Below are 25,460 nucleotides of genomic sequence, written 5' to 3' on the forward strand. Positions count from 1 at the left end.
ATGTAATCCTAATTGCTCAGGAGGCAGAGATCAGGAGGATCACACTTTGAAGCCAGACCAGGCAAATAGTTTTTAAGACCCTATCTCAAAAATACCCAACACAAAAAAGGGCTGTTGGAGTGGCTCACGTGGCAGAGCATGAGACCCTGAGTTCAAACTCCAGTGCTGCCAAAAAAAAAAAAAAAAAAAAAAAAGACTTCGGGGAATTGATATACAGTAACTAGAGATTGTGGTTTTGTTGAGATGAGAAAAGAAAATACTAATGACCATGAGATGAGGTGAAGATTTCTGATAATAATGGCTAGTATTTCGGAGAAGACATTATAAATAATCCACACCACAACCCTGTATGGTAATTCTGTTAGTTTTTCTTATTTAGCAAATGTAAAAACTGTAGAACAAGTAACTTAGTGAGGACACTATTGTTTACATATGGTTTGACTGTGTCCCTTTAAGGGTTCATATGCTGGAAGCTTGGTCACCAGGTGGCAGGGTCTAAGAGGTGAAGCCTAGTTCAAAGTAATTAGGTCATGGGGCACCATCCTTAGAAGGTATTAATGCCAGTCTCTCACAGTGAGTGATTTCTTACGAAAATGGGTTGTTATAAAGAGATGCCACCTCATACACTTGGCCTCTTCTGCATACGGCCACTTCCTGCTTCTCTGCCATGCTGTCATATAGCCAAAGGGGACCCCAGTAGAGGCAGAACACATGGGGCCACTCGATCTTGGACTTTCAGCCTCCAAAACTGTGAGTTAAGTAAGCCTCTTTTCTTTATAAGTACCCAGCCTTGAATATTTTGTCACAGCAAAGTAAAAATTAAGCAATACAAAGGATAACCCAGTTAAGAAGTAGTGGAAAGCCAGGATTCTAGGTAGTAGAACTCAAGCTGTTTGGCAGGGGATATAGCTCAGTGGTAGAGCACTTGCCCATCATGCATGAAGCTCCCAACACTGCAAAGAGAAGGTGGAGAAGAGGAGGAGGAGGTAGAGGAAGAGGCTGCTGTGACAGTTAAGTTCTCAACTAGACTCATACTCTATAGATCTTACAAGATGTCAAGAAAGTGAGGGAGAGTAAGAAAGATAAGAGGATTAAGGAAGAAGGTAAATTAATTTGTTGACTATACAGATAGCCAAGATCACTATGTACTCAAGAGATGAGAAGATACCTAAAAACAAAAGCAAACACTGACAGGCTTTGGAAAGTTGCCAATTATGATCAATTCTTTGCCATCTTTTGTACAGGTTACATCCCAACTTCTGTTTTCTTCCCTGTTTTTCCTTCTGATCAGCTTATTTCTACTTTTCTGCAAAAGAGAACAGAAAACCAAATTTGTTCAAATTGTATTTTAAAAGGGAGCGGGGAGGAATTTTTTTCCCTGAAATTACAAGCATGAAGTGTCTGGCCTTGCCAGCTTGACAAGGAAGGAGTGTAGACAGGGACCGACTTCAAGACAGGCAAACAGAAACTGGAAACTTCCCGAGTCCCTCAGTGACCTTGAATGTCATTGCTCTGTGGCAACACAATTGTGTTTGGTGACAGATCCCTTTGTTTTGCTGGTTCTTGGTTTTCTTATCTGCAAAATCTTATTATGATCAAGTTATATTGAAAGCTCACTTTCTTCCCCTCCCCCCATTTTTATTAGCATGTATTAATCATGTAATGTGGGGTTTCATGTGATAATTACACACACACACAATACATTTTGATCACATTCACTTTGTTTTTTTGTGGGGGGTGGAACTGGATTCTGAACTCAGGTGTTCACACTTCGCAAAGCCACACCTCCAGTCCATTTTGCTCTGGTTATTTTGGTGATGGGGTCTTGTGAACTGTTTGTCTGGGCTGGCCTCAAGCTGCAATCCTCCTCATCTCAGCCTCCCAAATAGTTAGGAGTACATGTGTTAGCCACCAGCACCCAACCATATTCACTTTTTTGTTGTTGTTGTACTTTGTATATGCACTTTCTTTAAGTATGTATGTATCATCTTCATTACTACTGAAGAACAAGGATGCCAGGTAATTGGTTCCTTCCAGATTCTGTCTTCTTCCCTGTTTTCCCTGGGGCTGCTGCATGATTGTACTGAAGCTCTCAGAAGTGTACAGTGGAAAAATATTAACAACTCTGGTCTCCTTGCATATAAATGGCTTTTACTCTATAAATGAGTTATTTTGCTCACACATCAGGTCCACTGCTTTGCACTCCAAATCCTTTTTCTTATATATATTTTTTTTATTCATCTCTCTTTCTGGGGTCATAAAAATTCTCATTCATTTTACTTTGAGGTCCTAGAGAGAAAAATCTCTATTATGCCATAATTGTATAGAAAAATAAGTCAAGCACCAAGAACACCTCACCTAATAGCTAAACCATGAATGAAAAAGTGGCTCTTGCAGGAAAATTTGCTGTGGATTTGGGGGAAAACTGGGGTCCACACTTTAACCATGAGCCCTTTTATCCAGTCGTCTACTTCCTTGAATTCCGTGTGGGTTTGTCTCAGATGCTTAATCTGACTAATGACAGTTTCTGTTGCTTCATTTGATCAGCTTCCAAGTGACTTTCAGTGAGTCCTGTAGAGTCCCTTCTAAGATTGTGTGCTTATGTGATACAAAGCTGTTTTAGTAGTTCCCCCAGACAAACCTTTCCCACTTTGTGGCTGTTGGTTTATACTTACATTTGTGATGTAGCTTTTTATTTTTGGTTTCCCTCATGCAAGATGTAACCCGAGCTATTCTTAAGGCAGACACTGATGCAGATCTAAACTTTGGGGGTGTTTTTCACCTTGGTTGTAGACATTCAGTAAAAAATATTTCAGGTGATGGGAAAACCCATCATCATGAGAGTGTAGCACTTTTTATTTTACAGTAACTGTAATATTGTGGCTGGGGTACTCAGTAAAAGAGGATCTTTCTCCAGTGTGTGTGTGGGGGAAGTGGTGAGTGCTGTTCTTCATTTTGCTTATTACCTGCTTGCCTACTGATTGAGTGTTGTCACGTAGAAAAGAAAAGGACACCATGGGATACAGTTACAGGGAAAGAAGGCAGATACAATATGATGACATTGCCTCCTGACTTTAAATGCTACCATTTAAACTTCTACTTCAGGCAGGGCCCATAAACCTCTGGCACCCTTGGACCCCTGCATGTCTCACTGTTGGCAATTTGACATGGGGGGGTGCATATAAAATGCCTCAGCCCTTTTGGTCAATAAAGCACTTGAAGACACCTATATGATGTGGCTTCTTCAGTCTCCACTTTCCTACATTAAAAGGTTATAGTTTCCCCCAAGCCCAGTGGAAAAGCCTCTGCAAGTGTGTGGGTGGGTGGGGGTGGGGTATTAGCAGCCTTCAAAGGGGCCTAGTCAAATGACTTGAAATCACTCCCATCTGCTCCATAAGAAATTCTTGTCAGCCCTGCAGGCTTCCTAATGCAGGCAAGTGATATCACTTTGTGTTGTTAGGCTGGAAGACTCCAGTGTCTTTGCTCTTGTACTTGAAAAAAAACAAAAAACCAGGCATGATGGTGTGTGCCTATAGTCCTAGTTTTGGGGGAGGCTGAAGCAGGAGGATTGCTTGAGCCCAGGAGTCCAAAACCAGCCTGAGCAATATAGCAAGACCCCAACTCTAGAAAGAAGATAAGAAAAAAAGAAAACAAACAAACAAAAAAAAAGCAAAACAAATATTTTGAATAAAATTTGTCTTCCACCTGGGAATGGTAATACATGCCTATTATCCCAGCACTTGGGAGGTAGAGGCAGGCTTGGGCTCCATGGCAAGACCCTGTCTCAAAAAAAAAAAAAAAAAAACACAAACAAAAAAAAATCCACCTCCTGGCTTCCAAGGCCACTCCTCTGGATGAAATTCTGGGCGCTTGGGAGTCTGCAGTGGTATTTTTCAGTGCATGGTCCTTGCACACAGGTGTCTCTCATGCCACAGCAGGTGGTGCCCACAGAAGGCCTCTGCAAGTCTGAGAGCTCATTTTGACTCGTAAACCAGGAGTTTATGGCTAAACTGTCAGGCTGGGTTTGTATGTTGGCAGTCAGTTTAGTTCTGCTTCTTCAGAGCAATTGTTTTTAAATATTTAAAACAAAACCTTTTGCTGCCCATGAAGCAAGTGCCCTCACATAGGATGGGAACCTGCTCTCAGTGGGGCATCTTAGGCCCTCTGACCTGTTTTGTTTATTGTAGTCAGGGCTAGGCCTGTAGGTTCCCAGAAGTGGAGCTCTTAGAAGCCAGAAAGAACGCATGTATAATGGATGTCTGAGATAGAGAAGACTCCTGTGCTGGATCTGTGTACCCCATGCCAGGCATTCAGCCTCAGGACCTGATTCTAGGTCCTTTTCCTGTGGCAACAAGAGGAAACAGGTCCCTGTGCCCTAAGCCAGCCAACTGGGAGCAGGTGAGAAAAGCCAGTCTAGATTTCTCCTGGGATTCATTCATTCCAGGTTTACAAATGTTACATTTCACCCTTTAACCTTACAGAATGGAGAGAGTACAAGTACTGTGAAGGGATCTTTAAAAACATTTACAGCCAGGACATAGTGGCTCAGGCCTATAATCCCAGCTACTTGGGAGGCATAAAGAAGGAGGATCACTTTCCTGAACAAACAAATGGTGAGACCCTATCTGAAAAATAATGTTAAAGCAAAAAGAACTGGAGGCACGGCTCAAGTGGTAGAGCACTTGCCTAGCAAGAACAAAGCCCTGAGTTGAAAACCCCAATACCACCAAAAAAAAAAAAAGCACTTACAGCACATTGCTTTTTTTTTCTTTTAATTTTGCTGCTCTTTATTTATAGCAGTAGATAAGGAATTAAGAAAAAAAAAAAAGAATACTTTGACCAAGTCTTTTGCCTCTTATAGTAACAGTAGATTCTTCTCTTATTCTTTTCCCTGAAAATGTATGTCTAATTTATTTAAAAATTTATCCAATCCACTCTGTCACCCACCCATCTGTGTTCACCTGCTGTTCTTGCTGCTCTCAGTTTTTGAAAGCTCATTCTAAAATTACATGAAAGCAACCCCATTCTGACAAAATTAGAATTCTGGTAGGAAAGGCTTATCACCATGAGGCTGTGGAGAGAGGCCCAGCAAGACTTTTCTATTTTATTTCAACCTCCCTCGGTTCAAACTACAATTTGGTTGATGGTGGATGATCTAATTACTTCCCTAGGGCAGGCCTGTGTCTCTAGCCTGGAGAGAAAACAAATTCCAAAGTAGTCTCCTGTTTCATAGATGCTGCAGGTGAAGACTGTTTTGATCTTTATGGATTAGCATGTGGGTTTTAATCTTTCTGATGCTCCTGACAGAAAATTCCTTTAGATTTGATAAAATACGAAAATACTGAACACTGTGTTTCCACCACTCACACATATGCCTCTCTTTCCTTTTGCCCTTCCTCATGTTGTTTGTAATCAGGTCCTGCTGATTCTGATAACTCAAGTATTTCTCAAATCTGTCTCCTCAGTGTGTGGCATTGGTTATACGACTCCATCGTCATTGGCACTGTCCTAGTTTAAGACAGCTTGTCTAGATCAGTGCCTGGTTTATATCATGGGCTTCATAAATTGGGATCAATGAATAATGAATGAATGAATCTAGATGATCACTCTCTCATTGAAAACAAAATTCTCTAAAGATTTATCTTCTATCTGGTTCCTAAAGATATCTATCTACAATGTAAATCGTACTTTGATAATCACCAGTTTAAAAAACCTTTTAGATGGCACCCAGGCCAGACACTGCCTCCCCAGGCCATCTCTCCTGTGCCTCACTCACAGCCCACGTGCTTTCTGCACATCTCCCCATCCCCAGCCTTCAAGATTCATACCTTCTCCTTGAAAATCCTTCCCCCACTTCCTGGAAACAATAGATTCTTTCTCGAATGTGGTTTTTGTAATGACATTAGCTGCTTAGAACTCATCACACCTCAGGCTCCTCTGTTCCTCCTCAGAACTTCTTCAGATATTGGTTCTGGCAAGAGTTCGTTACAGAACCAAAGTGGAGAGCTTCAGGCTTGGTCTTTGGGGTGAAGCTGGAAAAAATAATCCATGTTAAGCATAAAACTTAAACCAAGGAAGAGCCAATCTGCACACCCCAAATATTGCTTGCTCCCCCCACAGCCAATCCTTCCCCTCTCCCCACCCTCTTTTATTTTTTTGCAATTCTGGGTTTTGAACTTAGGGCTTCACACTTGCTAGGCAGGTGTTCTACCACTTGAATTGCACCTCCCCCTCCAATTTTTTTATTGTGGTGAAAAAAAAAAAACCTTAACATAAAATTGACCAGTTAGCTATTTTCAAGGTTACAGCTCGGTGGTATTCAATACATTCATGTGCGCCTTCATCACCATCACAAAAGACAGGGAATTTTTACTTATCTTTCATATCAAGAAAGGGAATTTTTTTGAGGGGGTGGTACTGGGGTTTGAACTCAAGGCCTCATGCTTGTTAGGCAGGCACCCTACCACTTGAGCCACATGTCCTGCCCTTTTTTCTCTAGGTATTTGGGAGCTAGGACCTCACTTTTTGCCCAGGTCAGCCTGGACCCACATCTTCCTATCTTACGCTTCCTGCTGTAGCTGGAATGACAGATGCATGCCACTGTACCCAAGTTCTTTCTGTTGCAGTGGTATCTCATAAGCTTTTTGCCTGGACTGACCTGGAACCATAATCCTCCCAATCTCAGCCTTCCACATAGGTGGAATGATAGGCACATGCCGCCCACCTAGATATTGGTTGAGATGGGGTCTTATGAACTTTTTGCCGGGACTGGCCTCAAATCGTGATTCTCCTGATCTCAGCCTCCCAAGTAGCAAGGGTTACAGGTCTGAACCAAAAGTGCCCACCTCTTCTCCCTTTATTTATAGTTGTTTTAAATACAGTATATTAATTCAATATGGTGTGAGAATTGGGATTCAGAAAACCAAATACAGATCTCAGTTCTACATCTTACCAGCCAGGCTCTCAACTCAACCCAAGAAAACTCTGGGCCTTATCAAGCAAATGTATAAAATCTGATTCGATAGAGATCACATAAGTTGAACTCTGAGATCTTGTCCATTTCTAACAGAAGCAATGCAGAACATGGAGTTGGATGGCTAGCTTTTCTGTTCTTAATCCAACACATGAAATGGCTTTCACAGATCCAGCAGCTGTTGCTGTCAGGATTCAGGTCTGGGCATTCATATGTAGAGTGTTGAGCAGGCAGGCACATTGGGGCCATTTTGCAAGTAGAAAGCTGGGTCACCATGTTCTAGTTGTCATTCTCAGCTCCTCTAGAGAGAGTCCCTCCAGCTCTAGGTCTTCTCCACTACTTCTTTTCCCAGTCTCCATCCAGCTGATAGTACCTACTATATGCCAAATACTATGCCAGCTATGGGAAAGTAACATTGACTAAAATGGATAAGCTCTAACTGTATGGAGAACATATAGCTGTGTACATAGCACAGATTCTGTCCTTAACAATGAAAGGCTACTGTTAAGGAAGTACTTGAGCAACTCTAAAAAGACTGAAGTCAAGACGCTGGGTCTTATGGAATGGCTTTACCCCAGAGCTGTCTTTTTTATGACAGGCCATTCCCAGACAGTACTCAAGGAGGTTAAATGCAGAAATGCCACAGGCCTCTCCTGGTAGCAATGATACTGTCTATGGGAGCACATGACTGAGTCTGTTTCTACAAAATGATCCCAAGAACAGTTTTATAAGCCTCCAGAAGAACTCCCCAAGCTACTTATGTTCCCTGTTCCTGCTAGAAAACACATCACTGCTACAAGATTGGCAAATACAAGCCATTCTGGTGGAAATTTGGCAGGAAGAAAACTCAAAAATTAGCACCTAGCCAGGCTTGTGTAATTCCTGTGAAAATTGTAGACTCACATCAAGTGAATTTGTTAGAAGGGAGTTCATTTGCTAGAGTTCTGACCACCACCCTTGGAAAGTTGATTTAAATACCCACACCTCTCCATCTCACGTCTAGTCCATACTAGGTGCATAGCAAGTCTTAGAGGTCACCCCATTCTGAAGGACTCAATAATAACTGGAGGGTGGAACAATGGGCTGGAGACGGACTCAAGTGAGTTCCCAGGACAGACGAGTTCAGTTCTGCTAACATTTATAGAGTGTCTACTGACTACAACACACTGCCTCAGGCACTGGCCATAGCTAGAAATAGAATGGAACACTATCTCTGGGTGGAAGAAGCTCCCAGGGAATAGAGAATTGAATGTGGTTGGAACAGAGGTGGAGATAATGCTGGTTGGGGAAAAGGAGCATACAGGTGAGGCCAGGAGGTTTTCCTGAGCTCTCATTGAACTATGAGAAGCTTCTTAGAGTCTATGAAGATCTAGCACCAAGGAGAGTGCAAATACCAAAGCACAGAATGCAGAAGTGAGGCTGACTATTAGCCAAAAAAGTTCAAAAGGTAGTAGGGCAGGATGGAGAGCAGGGTGCAGAATTCAAGGTGGCACTCATTCACAGGGTTGTGCACATGTAGGATCAGTACACAACAGTTCGTGTCTCCTTAATATTTGTACTTTAGATGGCTTGCTTGCCCAGCCCTGAAGTTGGGTAGTCATGATTGGCTTTCTGTGCTATGCCAAGGAGCTAGGACTTTAGCTTTAGATCATGGAAGTCTTCAGAGGATTTTAAGCCAGGGGACTGACATGAAAAGATTTAGAAATACCAACCCAGCAACTGGTAGGGTGGGTGGGGTGTGACTGGAGACAGAGTCCAGTCAAGAGGCTGTGGTGGCAGTTCAAGCAAGAGCTGAAGAGGACCTACACTAAGGATCAGGTGGAAGAAGGTAGTTTTAATAAATGTTGTAGATGAGAAAATGGGAAGGCTGTCTCATGGCTCTTGGGTTTGTAGAGTGACCCTTAGGCAGTAGACAGGAAGATATTGAATTGTGGGTGACTAGAGAAGGAGGAATGGGTTGCTGGCACAGAGCTGGGAGAGCTATGGACTTGCTCTCAGAAATACATGAGGTTAAGGTATGTGTGTGGGGCATCTAGTTGGAGATAACAGCAAGCACTTGGGCAGATGAATATGATGTTAGGAGTAAAAAGAGAGCTGGAGATACAAATCTGCAGAGTGTACTTTGTAGATTTCCCAGGAAAACAACAGACTGAAGAGAGCAGTAATGTGAGGACCACACCCAGGGGAGCTCTAGGAAATCCTCACAAACATTTAAGGTTCAAGAAAGGCCTGAAGGTACCAACAGAAATGGCCAGAGGTAGAAGGCAAAGAAGAGACAAAGTATGGGGAAGTCTTGGAGTTAGCAACAATATCAAGACTCCAGCAAGGTCAAGTCAGAGAAGACCTGGGAAAGGGCATGGGTGTAGTCATTGTCAAACTGACCCCATTTAGCTCATGCTGGTCAGGAGAGAAGTCAGGTTGTGACCCTTGAGGAGCACATCGGAGAAGAGACCAATGAGTGGCTCCTAAACAGGGTAGCTTTCTTGAATACAGCATTCTGTGCACCATCTCAAAGATTCTGGTTCATTTGTTTTAGTGCAGGACCAAGGATCTGTACATCCTACCAGCTGCCCATGTGAGCAATCGCAGGGCTAGGGTTGAAAACACTTTCTGCAAGCTGTGAAAGGAAGAAGAGGGCTCTATATGGTGGGAATTTTCTTCAGGGAGAGAGGACTCTTGGGACAAGTGAAATGGCCCCCAGAAACATGAATTTGTGGTGGCCTCAATCAGTGCTTCTGTGGGTTTTCTACAGTTTCTCTCAACAGCATGGAGTCAGGGACATAGAGAGCAGATTGTAGGATGATCCACAGTTGGGGTTTTGTCAAACAGAGGGGCAGGAGTTCAGGATATATGACAGACCAATAAATGTCACCAACTAAGTAGCTCAGGTCATAGACAATGGCCGTTTGTAGGTTGTGAAGAGTGTGAGGGACAGAAAGGACACATGTAAGAAATATGGTGACAGCAGAGACCTGACAGCCTCCAGAGAAGAGCAAACCTAGTGGAAACGCCACACATTCTGGAGAGCAGAAAGGTGGTGGACAGAGAGTAGACAACTGCAGGGTTAACTTTTTACTGGACAGCAAATCCCAGATGCCATCCTGATGGGGAGCTAAGATGGAAACATGCCATCATGAAAATGCCTTGTGGGGGGTCTAACCATGAAGTGTAAAGTTGCCTTTTCACCTGAAAATGACCTGCAGTTCAGTTAAGCATTTCATGCTTTGGCTATCATGTCATATCCAGAACCACTCCCCCATCTCCCATTGCAAGTCAAAGTAAAATCAGAAAATGCTCAGTGGAAAGAGGTTTAAAAAAAATAAACAGCACTAGAATAAAGCCACAAACCCAAAGCACCAGCAGAGGAAAGGGGGAAAAAATGCAGACAAGCTTTGAGGTTGCATGATGTATGAAAATTTGTAAAAATGTTGCCTTTACAAAAAAAATCCCAAGGTGATTTACTTGCCAACCACTGGAATGAAGTAAAAATTCCCACCCAGAGTGTTACTTTTAATTATCATTCTCTTTATGTTGTTTCCTAAAATAATAACTGGCATTCTAGAGATGATTTATCAAGATGGCTTAATTAGGTGTCAGATGAGTACCTGTGCCCACAAGCCTGTTACCCATTACCTCAGACTTCCTATGCAAATCTGACTGACTATTCTGAACCTGACTACATAAAGAGACAGACATAATTGGAGCAGCTGGGCTGGAAGCACAGCTGGGCTGTCCCCATGGAGACCAGACTCCAGTGTCATGCGCTTCCTATTGCCTGGGCCTTCCTCTCTGTTTTCAGAGATGAGCGCAGCAGCCCATCTGAGCCTGAGTCTTCCTTAGTTGATCTCCACATCAGTGCTTTTCAGCTTTAATGTACACACCAGTCACCTGGGAACCTTGTTGAAATGCAGATTCCCTTTCAGTGTTCTGTGGAGCCTCTGGGTCCATGTTTCTGACACTCCCCCAGACGATGCATGTACTGTTGGTTCTCAGGTCCCACTCCAAGTAGCTACTTAAAAGACCCTAAGAGCTCCAACTAGCCTCAAGGAACCATTTAAGCACCTATTTCCTCCCCCCTTTCCCCACCCTCCTCACCTCTTCTGTGTCCTTATACTGCCCTCTTAGTTCCCTTTATCCCCTTCCTCCCTCCAACACTTCACATTCCTGGCTCTGGGTTCTCTCATCAAACCCATTCTCCAGGCCAGGCATGGTGGTGCATATCTGTAATCCCAGCTATTCAGGAGGCATAGGTAGAAGGATCTTGGTTTGAGGCTGCCCCCTGCACAAAACAAGAGACCCTATCTGAAAAATAACTAAAAGTAAAAAAGGGATGGTGGTGTGGCCCAAGTGGTGGAGCACCTGCCCAGCAAGTGTGAGGCCCTAAGTTGAAACCTCAGTACTGCCCAAAAAAATCCACTCTGCAGGTCATTTTGCAAGAAACTGTTTCTCAGCCAATAGTCTCCCTAGATAAAACAAGCTGAAATTTTTATTTAAAAAAGAGCCAGGGGCTGGCGGAGTGGCTCAAGTGGTAGAGTGCCTGCCTAGCAAGTACAAGGCCTTAAGTTCAAACCCCAATGCCATCAAAACTAAAAATAAAAATAAATTTTCCAAAAGAAGGAAGAGAGATAACCAAAATTTCACAGGGTGTTCCTGAGGGAGCACCCTTCTTCATTCCTCTAGGCCCACAGTCCTGGGATGTTATGGTTGGGAACTACCATCCGTCAGACCTCTGGGCTCCACAGTTAGTCCTGTCACCTTGGGACCTCAAAAGTAATGTTTTGTGCACAGGTTTACAATTATAATCTAAACCTAGATAGTGTCCTTTGGTTTAGCTTTGTTTGGGTTTTGTTTGTGCTGGAGATTAAACTCAGGGTTTCACACATGCTAAGTGCACGCTGTAACACAGAACTGCACCACAAATTCCTGTTTTTGATCAATTTGTGTGTGTGTGTGTGTTTATTTTTTGAGACAGGGTTTCATTATATAGCTTAAGCTGACATTTAACTCCCAGGAAGCCCAAATTGGCCTTAAACTGGTGAATTCTCCTGCTTCAACCTCCTGAATGCTGAGATTGCAGATGTACACTATGACTCCCAGCCCATTTTGTTTTTGACACAAGTATAAAATTGTTATCTGTTCCCGTTATCCATGAATTTCAGCTTGTTGTAGTTGGTGCTTTTGGACTCCTGGTTCTGTCATTCCAGGTGTATCTGCCTCCTGACTTCCTGCTGTCTGTCTTGGTTTGAGCAGAATCCCTTTTGTCTCTTTACTTAGACCATCCACAGGTCAGGAGCCACTTGGCCATCAGAAGTCCAGGTGCTGCAAGTCCCTCAAAACTCCCTGAGCCCCAGCCTCTAACTCACTCAGAGAAGCCTCAAGGGTAACCAGACGTGATTTGTACCTGAACATGCTTGTATTTGGTTCGTGGTTAACATGCTTCCCCTCCCTTCAGGCATTCATTCCAGAATCCTTTCCAGGGTTGACGGCAGCTCTCAAATTTACAGTTTGTGAAATCAACAAGGAAGCCATCCCTGGGTTTCAAGGTTCCCTGCCCTGACTCAGGCTGTGCAAATGCAAGCCTTCTATGTTCCAAGTAAACCACAGGAGGCTCAGTGACTGGCGTTGTGCCAGTGTTTCTGCTTGGGGCACTAGTCTCATCAGAAGGGAGGCTGGGACTTCCCTTGAATTTAGGTAATATAGTTATTTGGGGCAGTTTGCAAGGAGAGGGGGACACTGCTGGAGATTACAGGAGTTAACTCAGCCCATGTAAAGTGATCTTGTGGCACTGCCCCTGTGCCAACTGACCAGAAAGCTAACCTGGTTTCTCCCTTCTTTCCTCTCCTGGTTCTGTTCTCTGACCATGGAATGCAATGTAGGTATGTTCACTTACTTATCCTTTTCAGTGTCGAGATGTCTACCACCTATCCCTCCTTGGCATTCTTTCTGGCTTCCGGTCAAACATGATGGAGATGGGAGGCCGGGATTGGCTGTCTCTGAGCTCCCTAACCATACCATTGTTGCTATAGCCTGCCCAAGCTGCTGTGAAGCATCAAGGCAAGGCACGCACTCAAGGAAATTTTTATGCTGCAGTATGTTGCTCCTATGAAATCATCAAGCAAACCCCAAACACTGTCTGTCTGTGTGGTCAGGCAGAAGAGCTGTCCCTCTCATGCTATAGTAGTCAGTGGCCATTGGTAGACTGAGCCCAATGGAGAATGCAGGATTTGGGGAAGGTGTCTTGGTTCTCCTAGAATAGCATGTGACCCTAGCAGTGTACCTGCTCTCAAGCCATGAAAATTGCTGGGCCAGAAATGGAGAGTGCCCCAAACCTTACTGAAGTGGGTCCTTGGTATATACCCCGAATGACTATTTACAGGACTGACTTTGACATATTGTTGAGTGGTTTAGAGCAAGGACTCAAACTGGCTGCCCAGGTTAAAATCAGTTCTGTAATCTTGGACAGCACATGTAAGTGACACAGACTTCATGTGTAAAGTGAAGATAATTATACAGCCCTCATTGGTAGTAAAGATTAAACAAAGAGGTAATACATATTCCTAGCATTTAACAAGAGTTTTGTAAATGTTAACTATTATTATCACTATCATCATCATCGTCAGTGTTTACTGAGTATCTAATATGTACCAGACATCAGGCTAAGCACATGCATGAGTTAGCTCATTGAACTACCCTTTGAAGCAGGTTTCAGTTTGAAACAGCTGTTTCAGGTGAGGAAACTGAAAACCAGAGAAGTTAAGTTACCTGTACAATATTAAACAGGTAAGTCATTGGTGGAGTTGAAATCTGGATCAAATTCCCCAAATTCAGAGTTAAGCTGTTGTTATTACCCTCTGCTACAGTTCATAACAATAGCTGTATTACTGAGTAACTCCTACATGTTGGCTAGGGGGCAGAGCATTTTACGTGCCTTCTCTCAGGTAGTCATCACAATAACCCTGGGAGGCAGATTCTCTTCACAGTCCCATTTTTACAGAGGAGAAAAACAAGTTCAGAGAAGCTGAGCAACCTCCACAGCAAAGGAAGCCAGGTTTTAAATTGAGTCCTGAGCTGGGTGTGCAGGTGCATACTTGTAATCTCAGCACTTGGGAAGCTGAGAAAGGAAGATCGTGAGTTTTGAGGCCAACCTGGATTAAATAGTGAGACCTTACCTCAAAAAAAAAAAAAAAAAAAGAAGACTAAATCCAGGCTTGACTCAACCATCCATTCCATTCAATTTGATTAGCAATAGGTAAACAGGATGCTTCTGGGAGGCTGGTAACAGTAATTGGTGACCAAGACTTCTGATACACATCAAAGCCCAGGCCACAGATGGCTTAAGCAGCCTCATTTTCTGCACTATCATTAGGGACAATTTCTACTTTCTCTGATGTTTCATTTTCTTGCAATTTATGAAAGCTGTTGATTTGCTCAGATTAAGATAAGTTTCTGTGCTTTGGTATGTTTTTTTGTATGTGCTGCAAGAATATGGAGGAATCAAACCTTCCAGAAGGAGGCCCTGGTGTATCATGCTGTAAGTGCATTGTGCCAGTCGATTCTTAGGTGTTTCTTCACCAAACACCTTGTTATGTGACTGCAGCATTCCACTTGTGCACTTCAGCATGGGATCATGAGGGCCACTTGACTGTGATGTATGGTAGCAGAGACCAGCTGGTTCTCCAGCCTGCAGGTCCGGTATTCTTAACCAGGGATGTGTGGGCTGTTCTGGGGATGCTGTGTACGTGCATATGCATTTTTATAGGAGAGAGAACCTGTAACTGTAACTCTTACAATTCTTGGCTCAAATAGTTTCAAAACCTTTGTTCTAAATTTTAAAGTCATTAAGAGAAGAAGTGTCCAAAACAAAACAAAAAAGTACAAGCAGAGAACACCCTGAGTATTCTTAAATGAGAATGACCATGCTGCAAAACAGGGAGTCACTTTCCTTTTGCACTAATGATTGATGCCATAGTCAATACCTATTCTCTGTATTGAGGGAGAGTGTGTGTGTGTGTGTGTGTGTGCATGAAATAGAGTCAGAGTAAGCTAACTATGTGCCAAATAGATGCCAATGTTAGCTCCTTTTTATAAATGGGGAAAGAGAATCTTGAAGAGACATAGAAACTTATCCAAGGCCAGTTAGTAATTTCATCTAAGTCCTAAGATACTTTACACAGATTTGTAAGGTATAGGACAAATCATAGAAAACTTAACATACTTAAATTTTTAAAACTACCTCCTCATTCTTTGCTTTCTCTTTCTCTCTCTACCTTTCTCTCTCTCTCTTTCCTTCTCTCTCTCCCCCACCCTGTCCCATCTTGGGGGATCAAACCCAGAGCCTTGGCACATGCTGGGCAAGCATTCTACCACTGAGCTACATCCCCAACCTAGCCCTTAAACTATTTCTTCTTTAAGGTAGAAAAACCTTACTGAAGAAAATTTTGTTTCTAACCATCTCCCCCAGAAGTGTTCTAGAAAGTCTGTTGCAGATTTTCTTTTCCTTTATTTTCTCATTTCTCTCTTGCAATAATTTTGTTATTCTGAATAGGACTTTCCTGTACTGAGGAATGTCTGGCAGCACTATAGTGGTCCTGTACTTTGTGTTGGCATGTGTAAAGACGAGATAGAAAGAAGACCTGCCTAGAAGGGATGGTCTAGAAATGACTGAATGTGAAGATTCACTGATTCTTGCAGGGACCATCTGTTCCTCTTCTCAGAGAGTCAAGCATTATAGGGTCACCAGGCAGGCAGAAAGAACTATTTCCAGTTATGGAAATTACTTTGAATTCAAATTCACCCCAGGTGAATTTTCTCAGTCAGACATTGAGAAAGTGTTCATGCCCAAATGTTAAAAAACAAAAACAAAAACATTTCACTCTAGTCCATTTTTGACCAAGTTCGTAAGAATCAGTTCTCTTTCTACTCCGTTTAAGTCTTTTCCCCCTCCCCATCCCAGCCCCCGCCCCCAACCAAGTCAGAGCTTGGAGCCCATAGGACATGCATAATACACCTGTGTCAATATCCCATCTACAACTTGCAGGTGGCAAAAGTGCATTCCTGCTTGGTTCTCTTCTGTGGCTTGTCCTATTAGCCAATCCTGACTCATCTTTCAAGATTAGGCTCCTCTCAGACCTCTGGAAAACCTTTCCTGATCCACTAAAACCTCTGAACACCCTCTCCTTGCATTTGGGACACTCTCCAGTAAGTTTTTATTTTTTAAATCAGTCTCTTCCACCTGATTCTAGGCTTGCTGAGATCAGTTTAACTCTAGACATCAAAGGTGCAGAAAAATTAATGAGCTAACAAATTGGTGGTTTTTTCCCCATCCAAAAGTACTTGCCAGGACTAGTGTTCCTAATGTAGAATTACCTAAAGGCATTGTGACAACATAGAAAGGGGAGGAGGGGAGAGAGATTAGCCTCCTGTGGGACGTGTCACATCATTGCTGAGAAGTGAAAACGTCCTACAGCAACATACTAGGTCTATTGCCACATAACAGATTACTCGGACACTTCATTTGTTATTTCGTTGATTCTATTGGCCAGAAATTTAGGCAGGACATGTCATTCTCTGCACACGATGTCTAGGGCAGAGCAGGGGCTGGAATCGTCAGAAGGCCACTTCTCTCCAAGGGTTGGCAGTTGGTTAGGGACTTAGGGCTGTCAGTCGGAACATACCACACATGGGTCTCCATGTGACTGACAACATGGTAGCTGGGCTCCAAGGGCAAGTATCTTAAGAGAGAAGCCCAGGCCAAAACCACTTTGTATTTTATAACCTGACCTCAGAAATCACACAGCATCGCTTGTGCCAAATTATATTGGTTGAGGCTGCTGTTGAGTTCCATCCAAGTTCATGGGAGGAAAGAAAGACTCCACCTCTAAGTGAAGGAGTGTCAGCACCACATTGTGAAGAGAACATGTGAGAGGGGATATAGACTGGTGTGCTGTGCCACAGCAGGCATGGGGAAAAGGGCAAATTCCTCATAATAGAATGTGTGTGTGAATCTCTTATGAGGTAAAAGAAATCAAGGCAGATGGATTTCATGAGTTTTTCCTTCACTCTCAAAGTGCAGGTAATTATAACTCTGTTAAGAATGCAAATAGAAAGAGGAAGACTTAACCCCTTGTATCAGAGACCTGATGTTAGAAAGTCCTATTTCCAATGACCAGATCCACTTTATCTTCTTGCAAAAATGAGCCAGAGGGCTGGTGGCATGGCTCAAGGAGTACAGCACCTGCCTGGCAAGTGTGAAGCCCTGAGTTTCAACCCCAGTACCTCCCCCCAAAAAAAGTAGAGTGATACTCACATGAACTCTGTTCAGGTCATCTATAGATCCCACCCTCTTTCTGTCACTTCCACCATTCCTGGCTCACTGTCACTCCAACACCACTGTGTCATCATTCTTGGTCATTACATGATCCACATTGGTAGTACCCTGACCTGTTAGCATCTCCAGGTTCTCTCTTCTGATGATCTTGTCCTCCATCCTTCCCAGCTCCTCACTCCTGTGAGTCCTAGGATCATAAGTGGGACTTTGCCATGACTCTCATTGCAGCCTTCTATGATCACTACTTAAGATGTCTGTCTTAGCTCCAGTCAATCTTCAGTGTCGCAAGACCTTGCAGTCCTTTGATCTTTCCACCCTTCCTCTCTTCCTCACACTCCATGACCTCACTTCCTTTCCCTCACCCCTAGCTTAGATGAGAAGTCCATCCTTAGAGTCACCCCTTTGCATATGATTTCACCTTTCTTGGTCCTCTTCCTCCTCTTATATTCTCTGAGCAAAACCCAAGCCTGCTTAAACCCAACTCCTACACCAGCACAGCCACCACCACACAGCTTCTGTTCTCCCTCTGTCTCCATGCAAACAACCTATGGTGGGTCCTTACTGCTGCTTGCACTCAGGCATTCCCTGAAATGAGAAAGTAGAAATGCCACCTTAAACCACTCCTGTGCCCTGAGCTGGACCCCCGCTTTGGACCCAACCCCACCATCTGCCAGACTTTGCTGCTCAGATCTTAACGTATACCTAGCCATCCTGCCCAAGGATAGGAAGTCTTCAGAAAACAGCAACACACACAGCTTTCTAGTGGCTTCAAACTACAGTCTGACTCTGTGACATCCTTTTTGAGGGTACCCTTTCCACTTCCGCTTTTTTTCTTTTTCTTTTTTTTTTTTTTTTTTGCTCAGCTTTGCTCAGAGAGCTATTTTGACATCTGTTCTATTCTTAGCACAAAGCACAAACTCACACATGCAGATTACCCAAAGTGAGAAGAACTGCATGTTCATTTTCCAAATTCTTAGAAAAATCGAGAGCACTTGGGGGTTGGAAGTAGAAGGGGCTGTCACCAAGGCAGATGCTCCAGGGTGAGGCAAAAGTGCCTTCATGGAGACTCCAACTCTCTGGAGATGTGTCACTTCTGCTAAGTCCCTTTCAATGGTTGGACCTCAACCTCTTCATCCGCAGAGTGACGGGTCTGGATGAGGTAATTCCCAAGGGCCTTTCTAGACAGGATGTTACCACATTCACAGTTGCTCCTATTTGTTTTGTTTTGTTGGTTTTGCTTCTAGATCAGTCATTCATCAGTTTTTCAATCAAGTAGAGGCTCTGCTTCATGCCTAGCAGGTACAATAATAAATAGGGTGCAATGCCTGCCACTTAGAACTACCATTCCCTGTAGACAAAAGGCTTGCTACCATCCTAAATTACACAGTGTGAGGAGTGTTTTGAGAAAGTCTGATCAAGTCTGATGGGATTAGCTCTAGCTGTGGAGGTTAGAGCTCTTCACAAAGGAAATGCTATTCAGGAGGACTCTTGGGTGGTCTGTTGGACAGAGTGTAGTAGGGGTAGGGGACACAGAAAGGACATCTCGGTTATGAGAAACAGCCCAAAGACATGGCATGTGAGGGACAAATTCCATATTTTCCACATACTTGATCATTAAGCATATAAGGAATATAGAAAAGATCAGTTGGAGTCTTGTCTCTTTTTCTTCTCATTTAGCAAAAATCTCAGTTCCTAGCTTTAAGTCAGGACTTCTCTGCAGTTTTGAAATTTCTTCTCTAACCTCTACCCTGTGATATATATGCTGTTCTGACATCTGGCCCTTTTATTTATTTATGCTATTCTCCTGAAGATGTTCAAGTATATCGTGAATCAAATATTTTCTTGTAACTGTGTAAGGCAGCATATAATATTAGTTTTGTTTTATGGGGGGAAAAGCTGAAGCAAACACTCATTTGTAGACTGTTCAGTGTGGGTGAAACAGACCTGCAGTATGCCCTGTGTCCTTCCTTGATGAAATGCCACGTCTGTCTCTGTTCCTTGTATCCTTCTACTTATAGTCATACTGTAAAGGAAGTTTTAATCTTTTTTTAAAATTTTATTCTATTTATTTATTTTGCAGTACTGGAGCTTGAACTCAGGGCTTCCTGAAGGATAGGAAGGTGCTCTACTGCTTTAGTCATGCCTCCAGTCCCGGTAAAGAAAGTTTTTATAAGCAATTTTGACTGGCCTTGGGCAATCACTCTAATCCTGTCACAGGTTAGATTTGATTCAAGTATGACTTTAAAGTAGAATTAAATATTGTGAACACCATGTAAGTTTATGAAAGAAAGCGTAACATATCACTCAAAATAGGAATGTTAAAATTAAAAACTTCCTGAGCCTATGAGAATAGCCTCTCTGTTCTCTCAATCTAATTGTGTTTCATAAGAATCATTGTTGCCTCAGGTATGGCAATGCATACCTGCAATCCTGGCACTTGGGAGGCTGAGGCAAGAGGACCAAGAGTTTGAGGTCAGCTTAGGCTATTATAGTGAGACCTTTTCTTTTCTTTTTTGGGAGGGGGCATTGGGGTTTGAACTCAGGGCTTCATGTTTGCTAGGCAGGGCCAGGCAATTCCCATCAAAATCCCAATGACATTCATCATAGAGAATGAAAAATCTACCCTAAAGTTTATTTGGAAACACGAGACCACAAATAGCCAAGGCAATACTCAGCAAAAAGAGCAATGCTGGAGGTATCACAATACCCGACTTCAAACTATATTGCAGAGCCATAGCAATAAAAACAGCATGGTACTGGCAGAAAAACAGAAATGAAGACCAGTGGAACACAATAGAGGACCCGGATATGAATCTACACAGTTATGCCCACCTTATTTTGACAAAGGCGCCAAAACATACAATGGAGAATAGACAGCCTCTTCAACAAATGTTGCTGGGAAAAGTGGTTATCTGCTTTATCACCCTGTACTGGTATCAGTTTAAAGTGGATTAAGGACCTTAATATCAGAACCAAAACTCTGAAATTAGTACAGTAAAGAGCAGGGACTACTCTGGAAGCAATAGGTATAGGCAAGGACTTCCTCAGTAGAACTCCAGCAGCCCAGCAACTAAGAGAAAGGATGGACAAATGGGACTACATGAAGTTAAAAGTCTTCTGCACAACAAAAGAAATGGTCTCTTAAACTTAAGAGACTACCCATAGAGTGGGAGAAAATATTCACTGGCTATACATCAGACAAAGGACTGATAACCAGAATATATAGGGAACTTAAAAAACTAAAATCCCCCAAAATCAATGATCCAATAAAGAAGTGGGCAACTGAACTAAACAGAACTTTTTCAAAGGAAGAAATCCAAATGGCCAAAAAACATGAAAAAATGCTCACCATCCCTGCCATAAAGGAAATGCAAATCAAAACCACACTAAGATACCACCTCACTTCTGTTAGAATAGCTATCATCAAAAAACACCACCACCAACAAATGCTGGTGAGGATTCAGGCAAAAAGGAACCCTCATACACTGCTGGTGGGAATGTAAGCTAGTACAACCACTTTGGAAAATAATATGGAAGCTTCTTAAAAAACTAAACATAGATCTGCCATATGATCCAGCAATCCCACTCCTGGGGATATATCCAAAGGAATACAACCCAGGTTATTCCAAAGGCACCTGCACACCCATGTTTATTGCGGCACTATTCACAATAGCCAAGTTATGGAAACAGCCAAGATGCCCCACTACTGACGAATGGATTAAGAAAATGTGGTATTTATACAGAATGGAATTTTACTCAGCCACAAAGAAGAATGAAATTTTGTCTTTTGCAAGTAAATAGATGGAACTGGAGAACATCATCTTAAGTGAAGTTAGCCAGGCTCAAAAGGCCAAAAATCGTATGTTCTCCCTCATATGCAGACTTTAGACCTAGAACAAATGCAGTAATATTATTGGACATTATTATTGGGTCACACACTAAGGGGAGAATGAGTACAGGAGGAATAGGAAAAGGTAGGAAACCCAAAACTTGAAAGTGTTTGATGTGCCCACTGCAGAGGAGCTAATATAGTAATCTTAAACTGACAGAGGTCAGTATGGGAAGGTGACTGGGAAGTAGTGAAGAGGTCTGGTAGAGATGAATCAATTCAGGTTGTAATACACATGTGCATGGAACCAATGCTAGGAATCTCTCTGTATAGCTATCCTTATCTCAAACTAGCAAAAACACTATGTCTTTCTTATTATCGTTTATGTCTTCTCTTCAACAAAATTGGAGAAGAGGGCGGAACGGGTTCTGTCTGGAAGTGAGGGGGGTCAGGGGAGGGAGGGTGAGGAGGAATTGGGGGTGGGGAGAGAGATGGCCCAAATAATGTATGCACATGAATAAATGAATTTTTTTAAAAAGGAAGGAAAGGAAAGAAAAAGAAAGTCAGTCTGGGAGTGGTTGATCACACAAACATTACAGGAAAGAAGCACCCAGGTGGGTCGCTACCATCCAAGGTTTGGCCTTTGAGATCCCAAACATTCAACTAGTAATTCTCCCAGAACTGATGAGGCCTCAGAGAACTCCTTTTGGGGTGGATGCTATAAAGCTAGTTCTCATATGTCTATAGCACCATCTACTGGGAGGCAAAGCACCTGTACTGAAATCCCTTCAATTCAAAGTGTGAGAAACCTAACTTGATTGGCAAAGAGGAAGGAGAAAAGGGAAAAGCTAGAGTAGATTCTAACAAAAAGGATTGGATATATCATACTGGAGTGTCTTATATGGTGTATAAATACGAAACCACTAAAACAAAAGTACAAACTTTCTAAATTACCAGAAGGCACACATGTAAGTAAACACAGACCACATAGCAAAAGTTTTTATTTATTTTAAAACAACAACTGGAAGTCAAAAATACAGGAATCACATCCAGCTCATGGAGTGGCTCCAGTGGTAGAGCACCTGCCTAGCAAGCACAAAACCGTGAGGTGAAATTCAGTGCCATCAAAAAATACAGAAAGAATGTCAAGAATATAAAAAGAGCCGGGCACTGGTGGCTCACACCTGTAACCTAGCTCCTCAGGAGGCAGAAATCAAAAGGATGGAGGTTCAAAGCCAGCCCCAGGCAAATAGTTTGTAAGACCGTATCTCAAAAAACCCAACACAAAAAAGGGGTGGTGGAGTGGTTCAAGGTGTAGGGCCAGAGTTCAAACCCCAGTACTGAAAAAAAAAAAGTAAAAAATACAGAAAGCATGACAGAACTGAGAACACTTAGAACATGTACATGCTATATTAATTCTAGTCTCTCAGTCTGAATCCGTAAACAAAAACCCAATGAATGCCATGTATAAACCAAGTGAGTCAAAAGGGTTAAAAATATAAGAATATAAAAGCAAGCTAGAAAAATGAAATCCCAAGTAGTTCATCTCTTTTTTTTTTTTTTTACTTTTTTGTAATGTTGTGGGTCAAACCCAGGGCCTCTCATGTGCTAGAGAAGAGTTCTAACCACTGAGCTACATTCCCAGCCCTTTTAATCTTAACTTAGTAAAGGCTGATTTCAAGACATGAAGCATCAGTTACATAAAAAAAGATTTTGTTATGAAAAGAATGCAGTTAACAATGAAGACTCACAAGAAATGACCATATCTGAGACTATAAAAAAAGAACTCAGGCAATTTCACAAAATATAAGTAATAGAACCAATATTAACTTGGAAATGTTTTTAACTCTTAATAATTCTTGGATTAAGAAAGAAATCAAACACACAGCTAGGAATATCTATAAAATAACCACATAATGGCAATTATATATAACAATATATGTATCAAATGTGTATGTGGAAATATAATTATATATAATGGAAACTCCTCACATCTGACACAGCTGAAGTATTGCTCAGAAGAAAATTGAATCACACACTGATCAGGAAAGTATGAAAAATGAACAAATTTGACCTCTCATGCACAAGAAGCTTGAAAAAAGAATAAAATAAACCTGAAAGTACAAAAGAAAAAAATAAGAATAAAAACAGAAACTATGATTTTGAAAAGAGGAAAAGATAATATAATAAACTCAAGAGACCCAATAAAATAGATAAAGTAGGGCTGTGCTGTAGCTCAGTGGTAGAGCACCTGTTTTGCAAGTGCAAAGCCCTGAGTTCAAACCCCAGTCCCACCAAAGGAAGAAAACAAAAAGATAAAACGCTAGCTAACTTATTCAAAATACCAAACCAGGCATAAGTATAGGGAAATTACCACAGAAAGATGAAATTAAAAGGATCATAAAGATTTATTTGGGAGAACCAAGGCAAAGGAAATAGATGCTTTTATGTTTCAAAAAAATACTGTATTTCTTAATTTCTCCTGAAGCTGATTCTGGTAGAAGAGAAAGGGCTCTTTTGTACTTCCCTTGGTTGAGCAGTGAGCACCAACCAGGCTCCCCAGGCCATGTGTGAACTCAAGGACTCCAGTCCTCACACTCAGGAAGGCTACATCTCTGAATAGCATCTCTGTGTGTGTCCACTGTTGCCCAGAGATTCGTGTTTTCTCAAAGCATTCAGGAACCCACAAAAGCAGAACCAAAGGCTTTAAATAACTAACTTGGTTCTCCTTTTACTAATTTAATTATTGTAATGGTAAGGTACAAGTTCCTGATTGTTCTTAGCCTTCTACAATTTCAGCCCCACTTTGTATGCTAAGTCTTTCTGCTAAAAATGGAAGACACCAAAGTTCCTGAAGTATCTTTACATGAAAGGGAAAAGTAATCCTGACCCTAAAAGGGCATGCTAATCACCTAGCACTTGTACTTACCTTTAAGATATGAGATACAGCAGTTGTGTCTCTATCAGAGCACTCTTCACTCTGACTGTGCACTCCTTCCAGTCTGTTCCTCCTCTGGGCTGCAGGACCCTAAAGGCAGATTCATCTACATTTCTCTGGCTATCAGAATGCTTGGCATACCATAGGTGTTTCATAAATGTTGATCAATTCAGAGTGATTGAGTCAGTGACCCCTGGCCATTTCTCTGGCCCTGACACACCCAAGAAGATGCCAGAGAGGAAGAAGGAGTGGAACCTGAAAGTGGCCCTCTGGTTTGCTATGTAGGTCTCCTCCCATTGCCTAGACTTTCTTTTTTTTTTTTTTTTGTGGGTCTGGGATTTGAACTCGGGGCTTTATGCTTGCAAAACAGGCACTCTACTGCTTGTGCCATGCCTCCAGTCCATTTTGTTGTGGTTATTTTGGAAATGGGATCTCACAAACTATTTACTCAGGCTGGCCTTGAACAGTGATCCTTCTGATCACAGCCTCCCAAGTAACTAGGATTACAGGTGTGAACCATGGATACTCGACTATCTGGGCTTTCTTAACTGGGCTAAATCCAAAATCTTGTTTCCTCTGTTTCAAATGGGTGAGGCTGGCATGTGAGAAGGAACAGAACAAGAGAATGAAAGGTGATAAAGCAAAATAACTATTTTCAGAATAACGTAATATCCACATTACTGCATTGTGGCAGCTGTGTCTGTTGACATATTTACTTGCTGTTGAGAGATTCTCTCCTTTGTCCAGTTGAAATGATTTACAAGATAATCCCAGTTCCACTCTTTCTTCCAAGCAGTCCTGATTGCTTGCTTGATGGTTTTAGTAGAAAACATACGGCAAACTATTTTACCTGTTTCATCAACTGTTAAATGCTATCAGTTATGAAGTTTACTTCAACTTACTCTACATGGTATCGGAGATTAACTCTTAATTTGACAAAATGCAGCATGTTAGCATCGCAAGTTGTTGATCAGTGACACCAAGTTATGCGGGTCTCAGTTTCCTTACTTGTTACCACAGCAGGGTCACATGAGTTCTGAGAACCTTCCAGGTCCACCAGCCTTGATTCTATAATGCTCAGCAGGGATGTTCTTGACTGAGCATTGATCATGTGATAACCATCAAGACAGGATCCTGTCCAGGTCTCTTCTGTGCTTTACCCTTTGAGTGGAGGATCCTTACTTGGTGTCATCTGCCCTCAGGACTGACCACCAGGCATGTCATTGTGAAGAGGCCCCAGAAAGGCCTGCCTGCATAGTGCACTTAAAGCTTGAGGAATCTGGCTTATACACATCGAGGCAGTGCTCACCAGACCAAACTTCTCCTGGAGAACAACTTTCCTTCTGAGTGTTAAGAGTCTAAATTGACAGCTAGCAGAGCACTCATGCAGCCC

The 25,460-nt window shown here is 42.3% G+C and overlaps 1 protein-coding gene and 1 long non-coding RNA gene across 2 annotated transcripts in view; one reads left to right on the plus strand and one right to left on the minus strand.

Moving 5' to 3' along the window:
* Galm (galactose mutarotase) overlaps positions 1-25,460 on the plus strand; it is a 50,980-nt gene that overhangs the window by 21,318 nt on the left and 4,202 nt on the right. The gene's annotated exons all lie outside the window — the stretch shown is intronic.
* On the minus strand, positions 367-24,994 carry LOC141414794 (uncharacterized). The gene is made up of 3 exons (XR_012439660.1): positions 24,059-24,994; positions 5,829-6,032; positions 367-1,306 (listed from the first exon to the last, which is right to left on the minus strand). It is a non-coding gene; the product is annotated as an uncharacterized lncRNA (long non-coding RNA).

Source organism: Castor canadensis, chromosome 12 (genome assembly GCF_047511655.1).
Source record: "Castor canadensis chromosome 12, mCasCan1.hap1v2, whole genome shotgun sequence".
NCBI lineage: Eukaryota > Metazoa > Chordata > Mammalia > Rodentia > Castoridae > Castor > Castor canadensis.